The sequence below is a fragment of the Triticum aestivum genome, chromosome 6D (genome assembly GCF_018294505.1).
Source record: "Triticum aestivum cultivar Chinese Spring chromosome 6D, IWGSC CS RefSeq v2.1, whole genome shotgun sequence".
Lineage (NCBI taxonomy): Eukaryota > Viridiplantae > Streptophyta > Magnoliopsida > Poales > Poaceae > Triticum > Triticum aestivum.
Window position 1 is genome coordinate 6,126,745 of NC_057811.1, and position 11,476 is coordinate 6,138,220.

Below are 11,476 nucleotides of genomic sequence, written 5' to 3' on the forward strand. Positions count from 1 at the left end.
AGAGAGAGAGAGAGAGCGCTACGGTGAGGGAGAGAGCTAGGGTTAGACACCAACAATTGACATTAGATCTAGCAATTGGACGCTTTGTCTGTTTTGAGTCGAAACGAACAAAAACGCCGGCCAATGGTCCGCCCTTCGTCCGTCGGGACGCATTCCTGGCCCATATTTGCGCCCGATTTGCGTCCACATGAACTTAAGAAGGACGTGTCACGCATCCGCTCGGTGCCACCTATCGGCCGCGCAACCACAACCCGCGATCATAGTCAATGCGGCCAGCTAACTCGGGCCCGCATGGCAGCCGGTGGAAGCATCTAGAGTCCACGCTTATCGGGGAGGAGGGGGAGGGTGCTTATCCACATCCCACTCCCGTCCACATGTAGGCACACTCACCCCTCACCCGTGACAGAAAACCCTAGCCCTAGCCATGCCTTGCTTCTTTAGCAAGGGGAAGGCAAGGCGAAGCAGGAGAAGGGCAGCTCGTCGCGCGGGCCAGCGAGGTGGACAATGGTGCCGGCGGTGAGAAGAGCTCACCGACCACGGGACCGGCTGTACATCCCGGTGCACCGCGTGCGATACCACTGCGAGTACCGCATCCCGCTGTCGTGGCTGGACGTAAACCTCCCATGGATAGCACCTCAACCCCACCGCATCCTAGTGCCAATAGTGTTGCAGTCACCACACCATGCAGAGGAGGTCAGCAAGGGTCGTGTCCTCCTAACGTCAGAGCGGCTCTGCGACCCGCCGTATGCGCCAAACTCCCTCAACTGGGAAGTCTGGTTCGCCACCAAGCATGACATGCGCCGCCGTGACGCCGTCTAGCTCAACGCCAACTTCGCACCATCCCACGGGACATGCCAGCCCTAACCCCTTTAATTTCCCGGGTGCTGTTTCCGGCTGCTCCTATTTGGCGCACAAGTCGCTCAAGAGCGAGCTAGCGCGTACCTAGACCATTTTGTCTCTCCATGCATTTTTCTTCTTTTTTTATTTTCCTTCATCATTTTCATTTTATTTTATCATATTTTTCTATTTTATTTTTAATTATTTTCTTTCCCAAACTCCACAAACATTTTTTGAAATCCGGGAATATTTTTCAAAACAGGGTGAACATTCAAATTCAAAATTAGTTCATCGAATTCAAAAAATGTGCATTGCGAATATTTTATAAATTAATGAACATTTTTTGAATTCACGAACACTTTTCAGATTGCGTACTTTTTTTGCAAGTCGTGAACACGTTTTTTGCAGTGGCAAATATTATTTGAAATTCAGATTTTTTTTGTGTTCTACGAAAAGTTTTTGAATTCATGAATATTTTTTTGAATCACGAACATTTTCTGAACTTTGTGAACATTCATAGGAAATTTGGAAACAATTCTATGTAATTCCTGAATATTGTTTTGAATATTTTGGAAAAATTCATGAACATTTTTGAAATTGCAAAAAAAAATCACAGAAAAATATTGAATCGCTGAACTTCTTTTTAAAATCCATAAACATTTTTTGAATTCACTATTTTTTTCTTACAATTCACGAACATTTTTTCAACAAGCGAACATTTCCCAAAAATCATGAATTTTTTTGAGCCATGAATTTTTTAATGATTACTGAAATATACATTTTTAAAATTCCGACTATTTTAAAGAAGAAGAAATAAAAAGGAAAAAAACCAAAAATAAATGAAACAAGCTCATTACAAATGGAACAAGGAGTGGAACATACATGCCCCTCGAATTCCCTCAAAGTGGTTATCTGCCTTGGGTTTGTTCTCTCCGGCAACCAAATGAGTCCGGGTGAGATAACCTCCCAGGAGCAAAAAACAAGCTGATTACAAATGCAAGCATCCCACGGAGAGGCAATCTCTTGAATGAACATCAGACAACCCTCACCTCAAGAGCATACTGCAGCACAACACAGTACTAATTACAGGCACATGGACTATTGCTTCAGCCAAGAGACGCCAGTTCTCTGTGGAATTCCAGGATGCGATCCAAAAGCAGAGCGAAAGGTTTCACTTGTTGCTCGAAAAGTTTTACCACCCAGTACAAGCAGTAGATAGTCACTCTGCAAAAATAGCAGGAAAAGGAACACACACACTACTTAAAAATATAGTCTTGGTTTGCTGGTGATCTAAAGACTCGCATCATTTCCTTCACGGACTGCACTGGCACAGACAGAGCAAGATAGTGGTCAGACAAATGAAGCTCAGGATGCAGAGTCCAGTTAGCTGTGTTAGTAGATTGAATAATTTAAGCTTGAAACAGCAGGGCATTAGTCCCAAAGATCCATGACCTCCAAATCCAGGGAACGGGATCCCGTAACATTAAGAAGGAATGTTAGAGAAGGTTTAGTGCCCTAACTTGCCTTCTTTCAATCCATATGATTAAGGCTAAAATATCATAAATTAATTTGAAAATTACAGATTTAATGTGTATATTTATAATCATTACATGCAAACAAATTGATGATGAAACAAAATCAATTATAGATTATTTTTATCTACACTAAATACCAATAGTAAATAATCTACTAAACGTCTCTAACATTCCTTCTTCTTTTTACACCAGGATAGCACTGTAGCACCATGGCATTGTTTCTGTAGGTTAGAGGATCCGGCTCCCAAATTCAGTACCTGTAGTTCCTCCACTCCACAATTCCACTCTTCTCTTGGGAAAGCAACAGTCTCATCACCGTTATCACAAGCAAAGAACACCCAACAAATTCCTACTACAATCAAAGGTAGTTTTATTAATATTAGAGAAACAGTCTTTGCAGACACAAGATTCCATAGTACTATATCATACCCTGTTTCGCTAACTAGCTCGAAAAGTGAAAGAAAACTGGAGCATTCTTTGTCGGCTAATTAGCTTGAATAGTACACCAGATGAATCACCTGTATATGTTGTAAATGGTTGTCAGCGTATGCACAGGCAAGTCAAAACTTGAACAGTAAGACTTATTACTGGAGCAGCCCGGTAATGAAGTAAACGATTCCTTCAAAGAGAAGATATAGTGCAGAATATTCACGCAAATGAGTGGCACAAGTGCAAATGGAGATTCATTGGCGTGATCGTGCGGGCCTTCGATTGAAGAAATGTTTATTTTGTTATCTAAAACAACAGAAGGCAGTTGTTTCTTCTGAAACTAACAAAATAACGGTTTTTCCTCATGTTTCTTGCATTTCCACTCTAATTGTTAAGTCAACAGAACATATATATTACTGTCTACGAGCATATGGGTGGTCTCTCCTCCTTTTCCGGGCTTGAGACCGGCTACGCGATTATAAGGGTTAGCTCAAAATTGCATAGGCGGAGTTCCCCACCCACCCACCCAGAAAAGAGAAAAAGAAAAGTGAAAACAAAAGAACACACTTAAAGAATAATTGAAGACTCTTTTTGGATTTATCAAATAATTAAGACAGAAAAGGTACAAAACATAATAAAATTTTGTTTTTTCATTTTAGTTTTTCTTGCACAGAAATGATTTTTTTTGTAATTTCCCAAAAGCACTCTATCACTAAAGAAGCATTCTTTTAGTTTTTTTCCTTTTTGCAACCCAGTCTAATGATAAGGAGACACCATTTTTCTTCCATGATTTTCTTGGCACCAATGGACAAATTAAGCTCGTCGAATGCTGAGTCAGTTGGTCTTCCAAAGTGGTGACAACAAGGCTGTAGGAGGCTTCAGGAGCTCACCGTCCTGGAACCAGAAAATTCATTGGTGGTTAATTTTGTAATTAAGAAGGCAAACCGTACGTGCACATGCATTGCTTGGATGTAACATCGAAGGATTAATGTATTTTTTAGGATAATATAAGGATTAATGCAGGTATGTGGATTATGGTTAGAAAGCAAAGGTCTCATAGTACATGATCTCAATTCGGGAACTTGAAATCAGCTAGAAGAAATGATGTGTACGCTACAATCTACAAACAGGAGATATATAGTAAATTTGTAAAGATTTATTAATTGGGTAAAATTATGAATGGAAGAAAGTAATAGATGAAAAAAGTAGCTGGATAATATACCAGCTTGATGGCATGACTGAAGGAAGAGAAATTCAGCGATTCAAGGTCGGCTCGCCCCCTCCCCCCGATTACCTCCACTGTTACTGCTTGTGGCAACATCATTGTCTCCCTGGAGGTTAATTAACAAAACCGGCCGGCCGGCCATCAGTGACATGATAGGTACATATATGGCAATCAAACGGTATGAAGGACGTACCTCATCACGTAACCAACTCTTGCATCTGGTTAGAAAGTCATGTATCTCTGGCTCGCCATACATCCTCACTCGAAGCTCATCAGCACCATCATGTAACAAGGACTCGATTTCTGCGATCATGTAACATATATCTCCACGGTCCTCCTCCTCTGGTTTGTCCAAACCACGAAGAATCAACTCGAGTTCATCAATGAATTTACCTTCCTCTTCGTACCAGTTATATTCTGTTATCCCGAGGCGGATTTCCATGGTTCTGGCAGAGTGAATCAGCGCTCTCTTCGCTTCTTCTAATTCCATACAGCCACAGTTAGCGCAGTCAAGGTAACATGTGACGTGAAACAGCAGCGAAGGACGGTTATTATTCCACGGCACTAAGCTGGCCATGCCCTTTCTTCGAGCGCTGGCACAGTATTCAAGCTGTTCTAGCATAGGAAATGCTCCTTCTCCAATAGTGATCTCTATCTTTTCCGTCCTCAAATATCTCAGCTTGTGAAATTCATTGCTGCAAAAAGTATATGATATGCACTTTCCCCCCTTAATCATGATAATAAGGTGAAAGAGCGATGGCAACCTTCCGAGTGCTTGAATATCCTCAGCTTCTAGCACCTCCACTTTCATACACAGGCAAGAGAGGAGAGGAAAGCACAAAGAATTGATGCACGGCGGCATCTTGGGTATAGTTATGCCAGCCAGCTTCAACAAACACAACTTTGAACTGGGTCGCATATCATCCAAGCTAATATCCAAGACAGGTTCCGAATCCAAAACCTTCATATATTGGATCTTATGCAGGTTGCACAGAGACTCCGCCAAAGCATTTGCCGCAGCCTGCTCCATTTCATCGAAACTGAACACGAACACCCTCAACTTTCTCAGCTTCCCCAGATCCCTGCAGAAGTTAGGGCACTTGTCCACTGAATATAACTGCAGCTCTTCAATGCATGTCAGTCCCTAATTGCAGTACCCCTACTTGTCAACAAGCATTTCAGATTCTTTAGCTCACCAATAGATGGCGGCAAATTTATGGAACAATTCCTTACGTCCAATACCTCAAGAAAGTTCAAATCACGTCCTATCCCTTCCGGGAGAATGTCCACATTAGTTTTCACCAGCCTTAGGTATCTCAAATGGACCAACTTCCCAAGATGCCCGAGACAAAGAGCTTCCCCAAAATAACAATGCTCTATAACTAGCACACGTAATACTTTAAATCTCGAAAGCAAGGGCATCCCACCACCACACGTGATAGCATGGAATGACCTCACGTGGTCCATTTGTATGGAGTTGGGTTCAGCACTTGTACCATGAAGTGCTAACCTGTGAAACCTATTGGTTTGTTTGCCTCTCGAAGATGTGCCATGGTGCTCCATATCATTTATTGTGACAAAGTTTACATCGTTTGATATGCTGCGGATGAGATCGAGCACCATGTCGTGGACACGACAACCACCTTCGGTTTCATCAGAATCACTAGTACATATCCATTGGATCATGCTTTTGTTTACTAGCTTGTTGAAATAGATCTCACCAAGCTCATATGATCCTACCCCTTCTGTATCTCGAACAAACCCTTCAGTGACCCAGCTCCATATCAGTGATTTTTTCTCAATAAATCTATCTTCCGGAAACATACTTAGATACAACAAACATGGTTTTAGACTGGAATGTAGATTGTAGTAGCTAAAAAGTAATATTGTTCTTGTATTATGAACGACTTGGTTGTCTTCATGCCCAAAACCAATGGCATCATAGACCTTAGACCAATCCTCCCTTTGTTTACCAACAAGCAAGCTAGCAATTGTAATGATAGCTAATGGCACACCACCACATTTCTTTAAAATTTTGTTAGTCACTTCAAAAGCCTTGTTATCTGAACTTACTCCATCTCCACCAGATGTTCTTGTATAGAATAACATTTTGGAGTCATCATCAGAAAGTGGTTCCATGTGGTAGATTCCACCAGCCTTTGTGGCAACATCAACATCGCGAGTAGTTATGATTATTCTACTTTCTGGATGACTATCCATGAAAGCACACTTAACCATTTCCCATGTTTGTATATCCCATATGTCATCAATAACAATAAAGTACCTATTTACATGATAAGATAAAATCTTTAACTAACAAAAACTATCTAATATATAACAACTAGTACAAGAAATACGCAAACACACCAAAACTTAAAAGGCATTAAAAATCTTAAAAAGATTGTATTCTAGATACATCTAAAATATTTAAATTTTCATTTTCATTATTGGCTCTTCAATCATCATTTTTCATACGACTAAATTCAAGATAATTGGATGTGTTTTAGTTAGTAGAAACATTAGAGATAGTTTACCACAGAAGAAATACATGCCCTTAATACCCTCCCTTCCCACACACACATCCCTCCCGCGCCGTGGCCCATGCGCGCGTCATGGGAGCCCTAGCCCCACCACCGACGTTCCTCCTCCCCCACGCTCCACATCCTCCTCGCTGCCACCGAGAGGTGTCTGCCGGGCAAAGAACGTGTGATGCGGGCGGAGGTGGGGCATCCAGCCTCCTTCCCTTATTCGAGATCTCGATGGCACGGGTCAGCCACTCATCAGGGTACGCGATCCGGTGGGGTCTCCGACAGCGGTGCACGGGGAGAAAAGTTGTTGTACGGTGCGTTGAGCGCTTGGTCTGGTGGCAGCTACCACCTCCGGTGAGGGCATCACCTTCCGGGCGACGGAGGTGGTGATGATGGGTGCAGGGTGCTAGTCTTGGATGCTCGGGTGGGGAGGCTGCGACGGATGCGGTTTCCGTGTTGAAGATGGCGACCCTACATCTGCTCCTCATCCCCACGCCCCATTGGCCGGAGATGTCGGGTGCCCTCCGACGACCGGATCTGGTGGCGGGTGGTGGTGGTAGGGGGCCTAGGGCTCAGGACAAGGGTAACCCCTTGACCGATGTGTCAATCACGATGTCGACGGTGCTCTGAGCGCCACTTTCATTCATGAAGGTAGCTTCGAGGTCCATCCCCTACCCCCGCCTCCAAATCTCAGGTGAAAGCCCAAAATCTGCAGATTGGGCAGCGATGGTGCTACAACCTCTTTTCTCTTCCTGAAGAGGCCGCTTTGGGATGATAAGGTAGTGGTTGGAGTTGTGGCTTGGGTGTGGTCGCTGGTGCTCTTTAGTGATTTCCCATTCAACGGCTTACGGTGGGATCCATAGTCCGTTCCGGAGAAGTGTTGTTCACTAAAAGAACTAGGTAATTTGCCGTCTATAGATCACATATGGCAAAGACCTGAAAACAGACATCAAAGTCTGTCGGTAATGTATTGCTGATGACAAAGATGTGCACTTTGCCGTCAACTTTTGATCGGGTGGACGGCAAAGATTATGCTGTCAGCCACACTATGGCTTTGCCATCAGCCAATTAATAACAGACAGCAAAGTGCACATCTTTGCCGTCAGCAAATGGCGTCTTTGCCGTTAGCAATACTCCCTCTTTGTCATCTGCATCGAACTCAAATACGGCAAACAATTTTTATAAAACCATGGTTTTTCGTTCCTGTTACTGTTCATTTGGAGTTCCAACTCGTTCGTTCGGAGCAGTAGCTCATGAGGCGGCGAGGTCAACCATCTGTCAGGGTTGGGCAACCGTGGCTATGGCCCAGGAGCGAACGCGCGCAAGGCAGAGAGCAGGACCCTCCTTTGCTCAAGGCTGGAGTAGGGCATGGCAACGAGGAGAAGTGGGAATGGAAAGAGGACGGCGTGAACCCCTGGATCTAGACGCAAACGGAGTTGGAGCGGCCAGCGGCGAGGTCAAACGACAGGGGCAGCGTGGAGCTCCAGTCGGGCGGCCATGGTGGGGCTCCTATACATGCAAGGGAGAGAGAGAGAGAAAGAGAGAGAGAGGTAGAGAGAGAGAGAGAGAGAGAGAGAGAGAGAGAGAGAGACCACGTTGTGGGAGAGAGATAGGTGGCCAAAGTGGCGGCCAGTGGGGCGAGCGGCGCCAGCTCCATCTGCGAGAAATAGAAAGCGAGGGAGATTGAGGGGCGGCGGCCTCCTATTCGTTAGAGAGAGAGAAATCATGGTGAAGCTGGATAAGGGAGATAGAGAGAGAGTGGTGGGGCTGGATAAGGGAGAGAGAGAGAGAGAGAGTGGTGGGGGTGGCCTGCACACTTTGGTGGATCGGGTAATGCCATGTCATCGATCCACATAATCGATCCGTGTGTTGTCCTTATCGTCTGTAAAAAAGCATATGACAAAGTAGGTCTTTCCCTTCTGCTTTTTTTTTACAGAGGGCAAAGGGAGCTCTTTGCCATCAGTAAAAAAACAGCAGATGCCAAAGTAGGTCTTTGCCTTTTGCTTTTTTTTACAGATGGCAAAGTGATCTTTGTCGTCGGCCTAGACAAAAAGCTGACGACAAAGAGCATCACATATGGAAAATTAGCCGATTCCTGTAGTGGTTGCCGGGGTTGCGCCTCGGTGAGGTGGGGTAGACGTGCTTCTCATCCTCTCCCCGACAACCAGCTGGTCCCGCTCATGGGTGCTCGTGGGTGAGCTGCTCTACCAGTCGGCTGTGTTATGTCCTATGATCCAGGTTTAGAAGACATGGGGCCTTCTTCGGCGGTGTATGGTGGATCAATAGGGTTTGTCCCTAGTAGTTGTTGGAGCATATTCTTCCTATGGCGGCGGGTGGCTCCCTCGGCTGCAATTCATCGATACAGGGCTTTGGGTTCACTGTGGATGCCGTTATGTGGCCTCTTGTATCTTTTCTGTCTTTTTTCTTTTGTATCCTCTGGACTATGTATCCTTGGTGTCGTGGTTGCTTTGTAATATAAAGCGGGGGGAAACGTCTTTTCATCAAAGGTAACCATGTAATGATTCAGTTAATGCGATTGATGGTAACGATCTCAAATATCTGCAAAAGAACAGAGGTGCCACACAACCAACTAATCTACATTATTTTCTTGAAAAGGGTAGTACCCCGGCCTCTGCATCACAGGATGCACATAACCATTTTACTAAACGCACCCTACTGATCTACATAGACTTGGAAGTGGACGTGTGCGCTGCTAGTTGATAGTGAAGTTTGGGTGTTAGTCTGTGCGTATATGAGTTAATGCCATGTAATAAGTTGAGCTCAGGAGCATAGGGGAAAATGGAATCAAAAATTGCTATGTAAAAAATGAATGGAAAACTAACGACTACTGTTGTCTATACATGTTTAGTTTTGGACGTGTGTGTGCTGCATGTTTCCAATTAAAAGCCTTGTAATCAGTTGAGCTCAAGAGCATGGGGGAATCAAAAATTGCTATGTAGAAAAAGAATGGCAAACTAACGACTAATGCTGTCTATACATGTTTAGTTTTGGACGGGTGTGTGCAGCATGTTTCCAGTTAAATGCCTTGTAATCAGTTGAGCTCAAGAGCATGGGGGAAAAGGGAATAAAAAATTCTATGTAAAATATGAATGGTAAACTAACGACTAATGCCTTTTCGCAAAAAAAAAAAAAACTAACGACTAATGCTGTCTATACATGTTCAGTTTTGAACTAGATGAATCGAAAGCAAAGTGTATATGTCCCTCCTTTTTTATTTGGCCAAAGCCTGAAGTAACATTCATATTATGTTGGGCCTTATGGCATTGTATATATGCCATGCAGATTAATTAACCATGCCGCATACTAATATTTTCGTTGACATGTCACACAACACAAAGCCTTTATGGTATAGCTGGCAGGAGGCACAAAGAAGTAGCATAGGGGTAAGGTTAATGCGCACCTCTTGCCTTCTAGGGATTTTTGCAGCTGGTTGATCAGCTGCCTTTCATCCATTGTTGCCGCATCTCTGTACAGCTCGGTGTCAAGTTCAAGGAGGAAGTCCCTGAAAACTTTCTTCATGTTTGGGTTTTGACTTTTGACCCACTGGAACAAACCCCCCACAATCAAATTGTTTGTTAAGATTGTCATACACTGCTTTAGCAAGAGTTGTCTTGCCCAATCCTCCAAATCCAACAACAAAGACAACCTTGAGCCTTTTCCCAGATGGATCATCACCCTCAGACAACCTCACCGTTAGGTCATAAATAGCATTATCAATTCCAACAAGGTCAGATACTTTGTTGTATAAAGCCAAGAGACGGGGTCGACTTCTGTTTTGGTATCAGCATTACCAATAACATCCTTGTATCTGTCATAACGTTCCTTCACCTCCCTCACTTGGAATTTGATGTCTTTGATGTCATTAGCTATTTCATGGCGAGTCTTAAGCTTAGTGACCTTCTTGCAGGTCTTCTTGATGAACCCGAAGAAGGTGTGTGGATTGGTCGGCACAACACCCTCGACACGCACCATGGAGTGTGTGGATTGGTCGGCACAACACCCTCGACATGCACCATGGAGTCGAGGCTGTCCTCGATGGCAAAGGACAGCTCCCTGACGTCGTTTGCCCAAATTTTGACCAGCGGATCAAGCTGGTCTAGTGGCACATCAGACACCTTCACAAGTGCAGCTTCTATGACAAGTAGCTCGTCCATTAGGTCCCTGATGCCCTTCTTCAGACCCTTCTGCAGGTTGTACTCCCCCATGAGCAGGCGCCCTAGCTTGGGAACGAGTGTTCGCAACGCCACCGTGGCCAACTCCATGCTCAATGGACTCTCACGAGCTCCTAACTTCACTCTCAAGCTAGCTTAATTACTTCATCTTCTTTCTTTCTCTCTTTCTTCTTTTGTATGATTTTTGAGAAGCTCTTCCTATCTATATAGGTAGGTATGCTGGTACTGAGGCTGCGGACATGGGTATATATAGCACGTATCCAAGCCGGGAGGCAAACTGCAGTTTCTGTGCAGATCACTAGATGTATTAATTTACAGCACCGGTATTACATACGCATGTCAGGGCCAAGTCCGGTCAACAAAACCAGCCACATGTACCATACGTCATTTATACTAATATATAGAAGGCTTCAAACTTACCAGGATAGTAGGGTGCAACTTGGCTTCAAGAACCTTCTTGGGAGTTAGGGACACGCATGAATGCAACTGTAGTATTTCTTTACTATTATAAAAAGGGATCGAACGTCGTGATGGTTCGACCACCTCGTTGGACCCCCGCCTCGTACAATGCATCCCACCCCTCGATGGCATGCAGTAAAAAAGTACGCTGCAGCCCGCACGCACAAGAAACCTGAAAAACCAGCACACGATCCCACACATCGTGGCTCAATTTTTTTTGAGAGAATAAACCGCCCCCACACATACACGTCCCGCCCCCACCTCTCCCTG

General features: G+C 44.3%; 1 pseudogene; it reads right to left on the reverse strand.

Moving 5' to 3' along the window:
- Nucleotides 1–3,870: 3,870 nt before the first annotated feature.
- LOC123142299 (disease resistance protein RGA5-like) lies at nt 3,871–10,837 on the reverse strand (annotated as a pseudogene).
- Between the last annotated feature and the right edge of the window lie 639 nt (nt 10,838–11,476).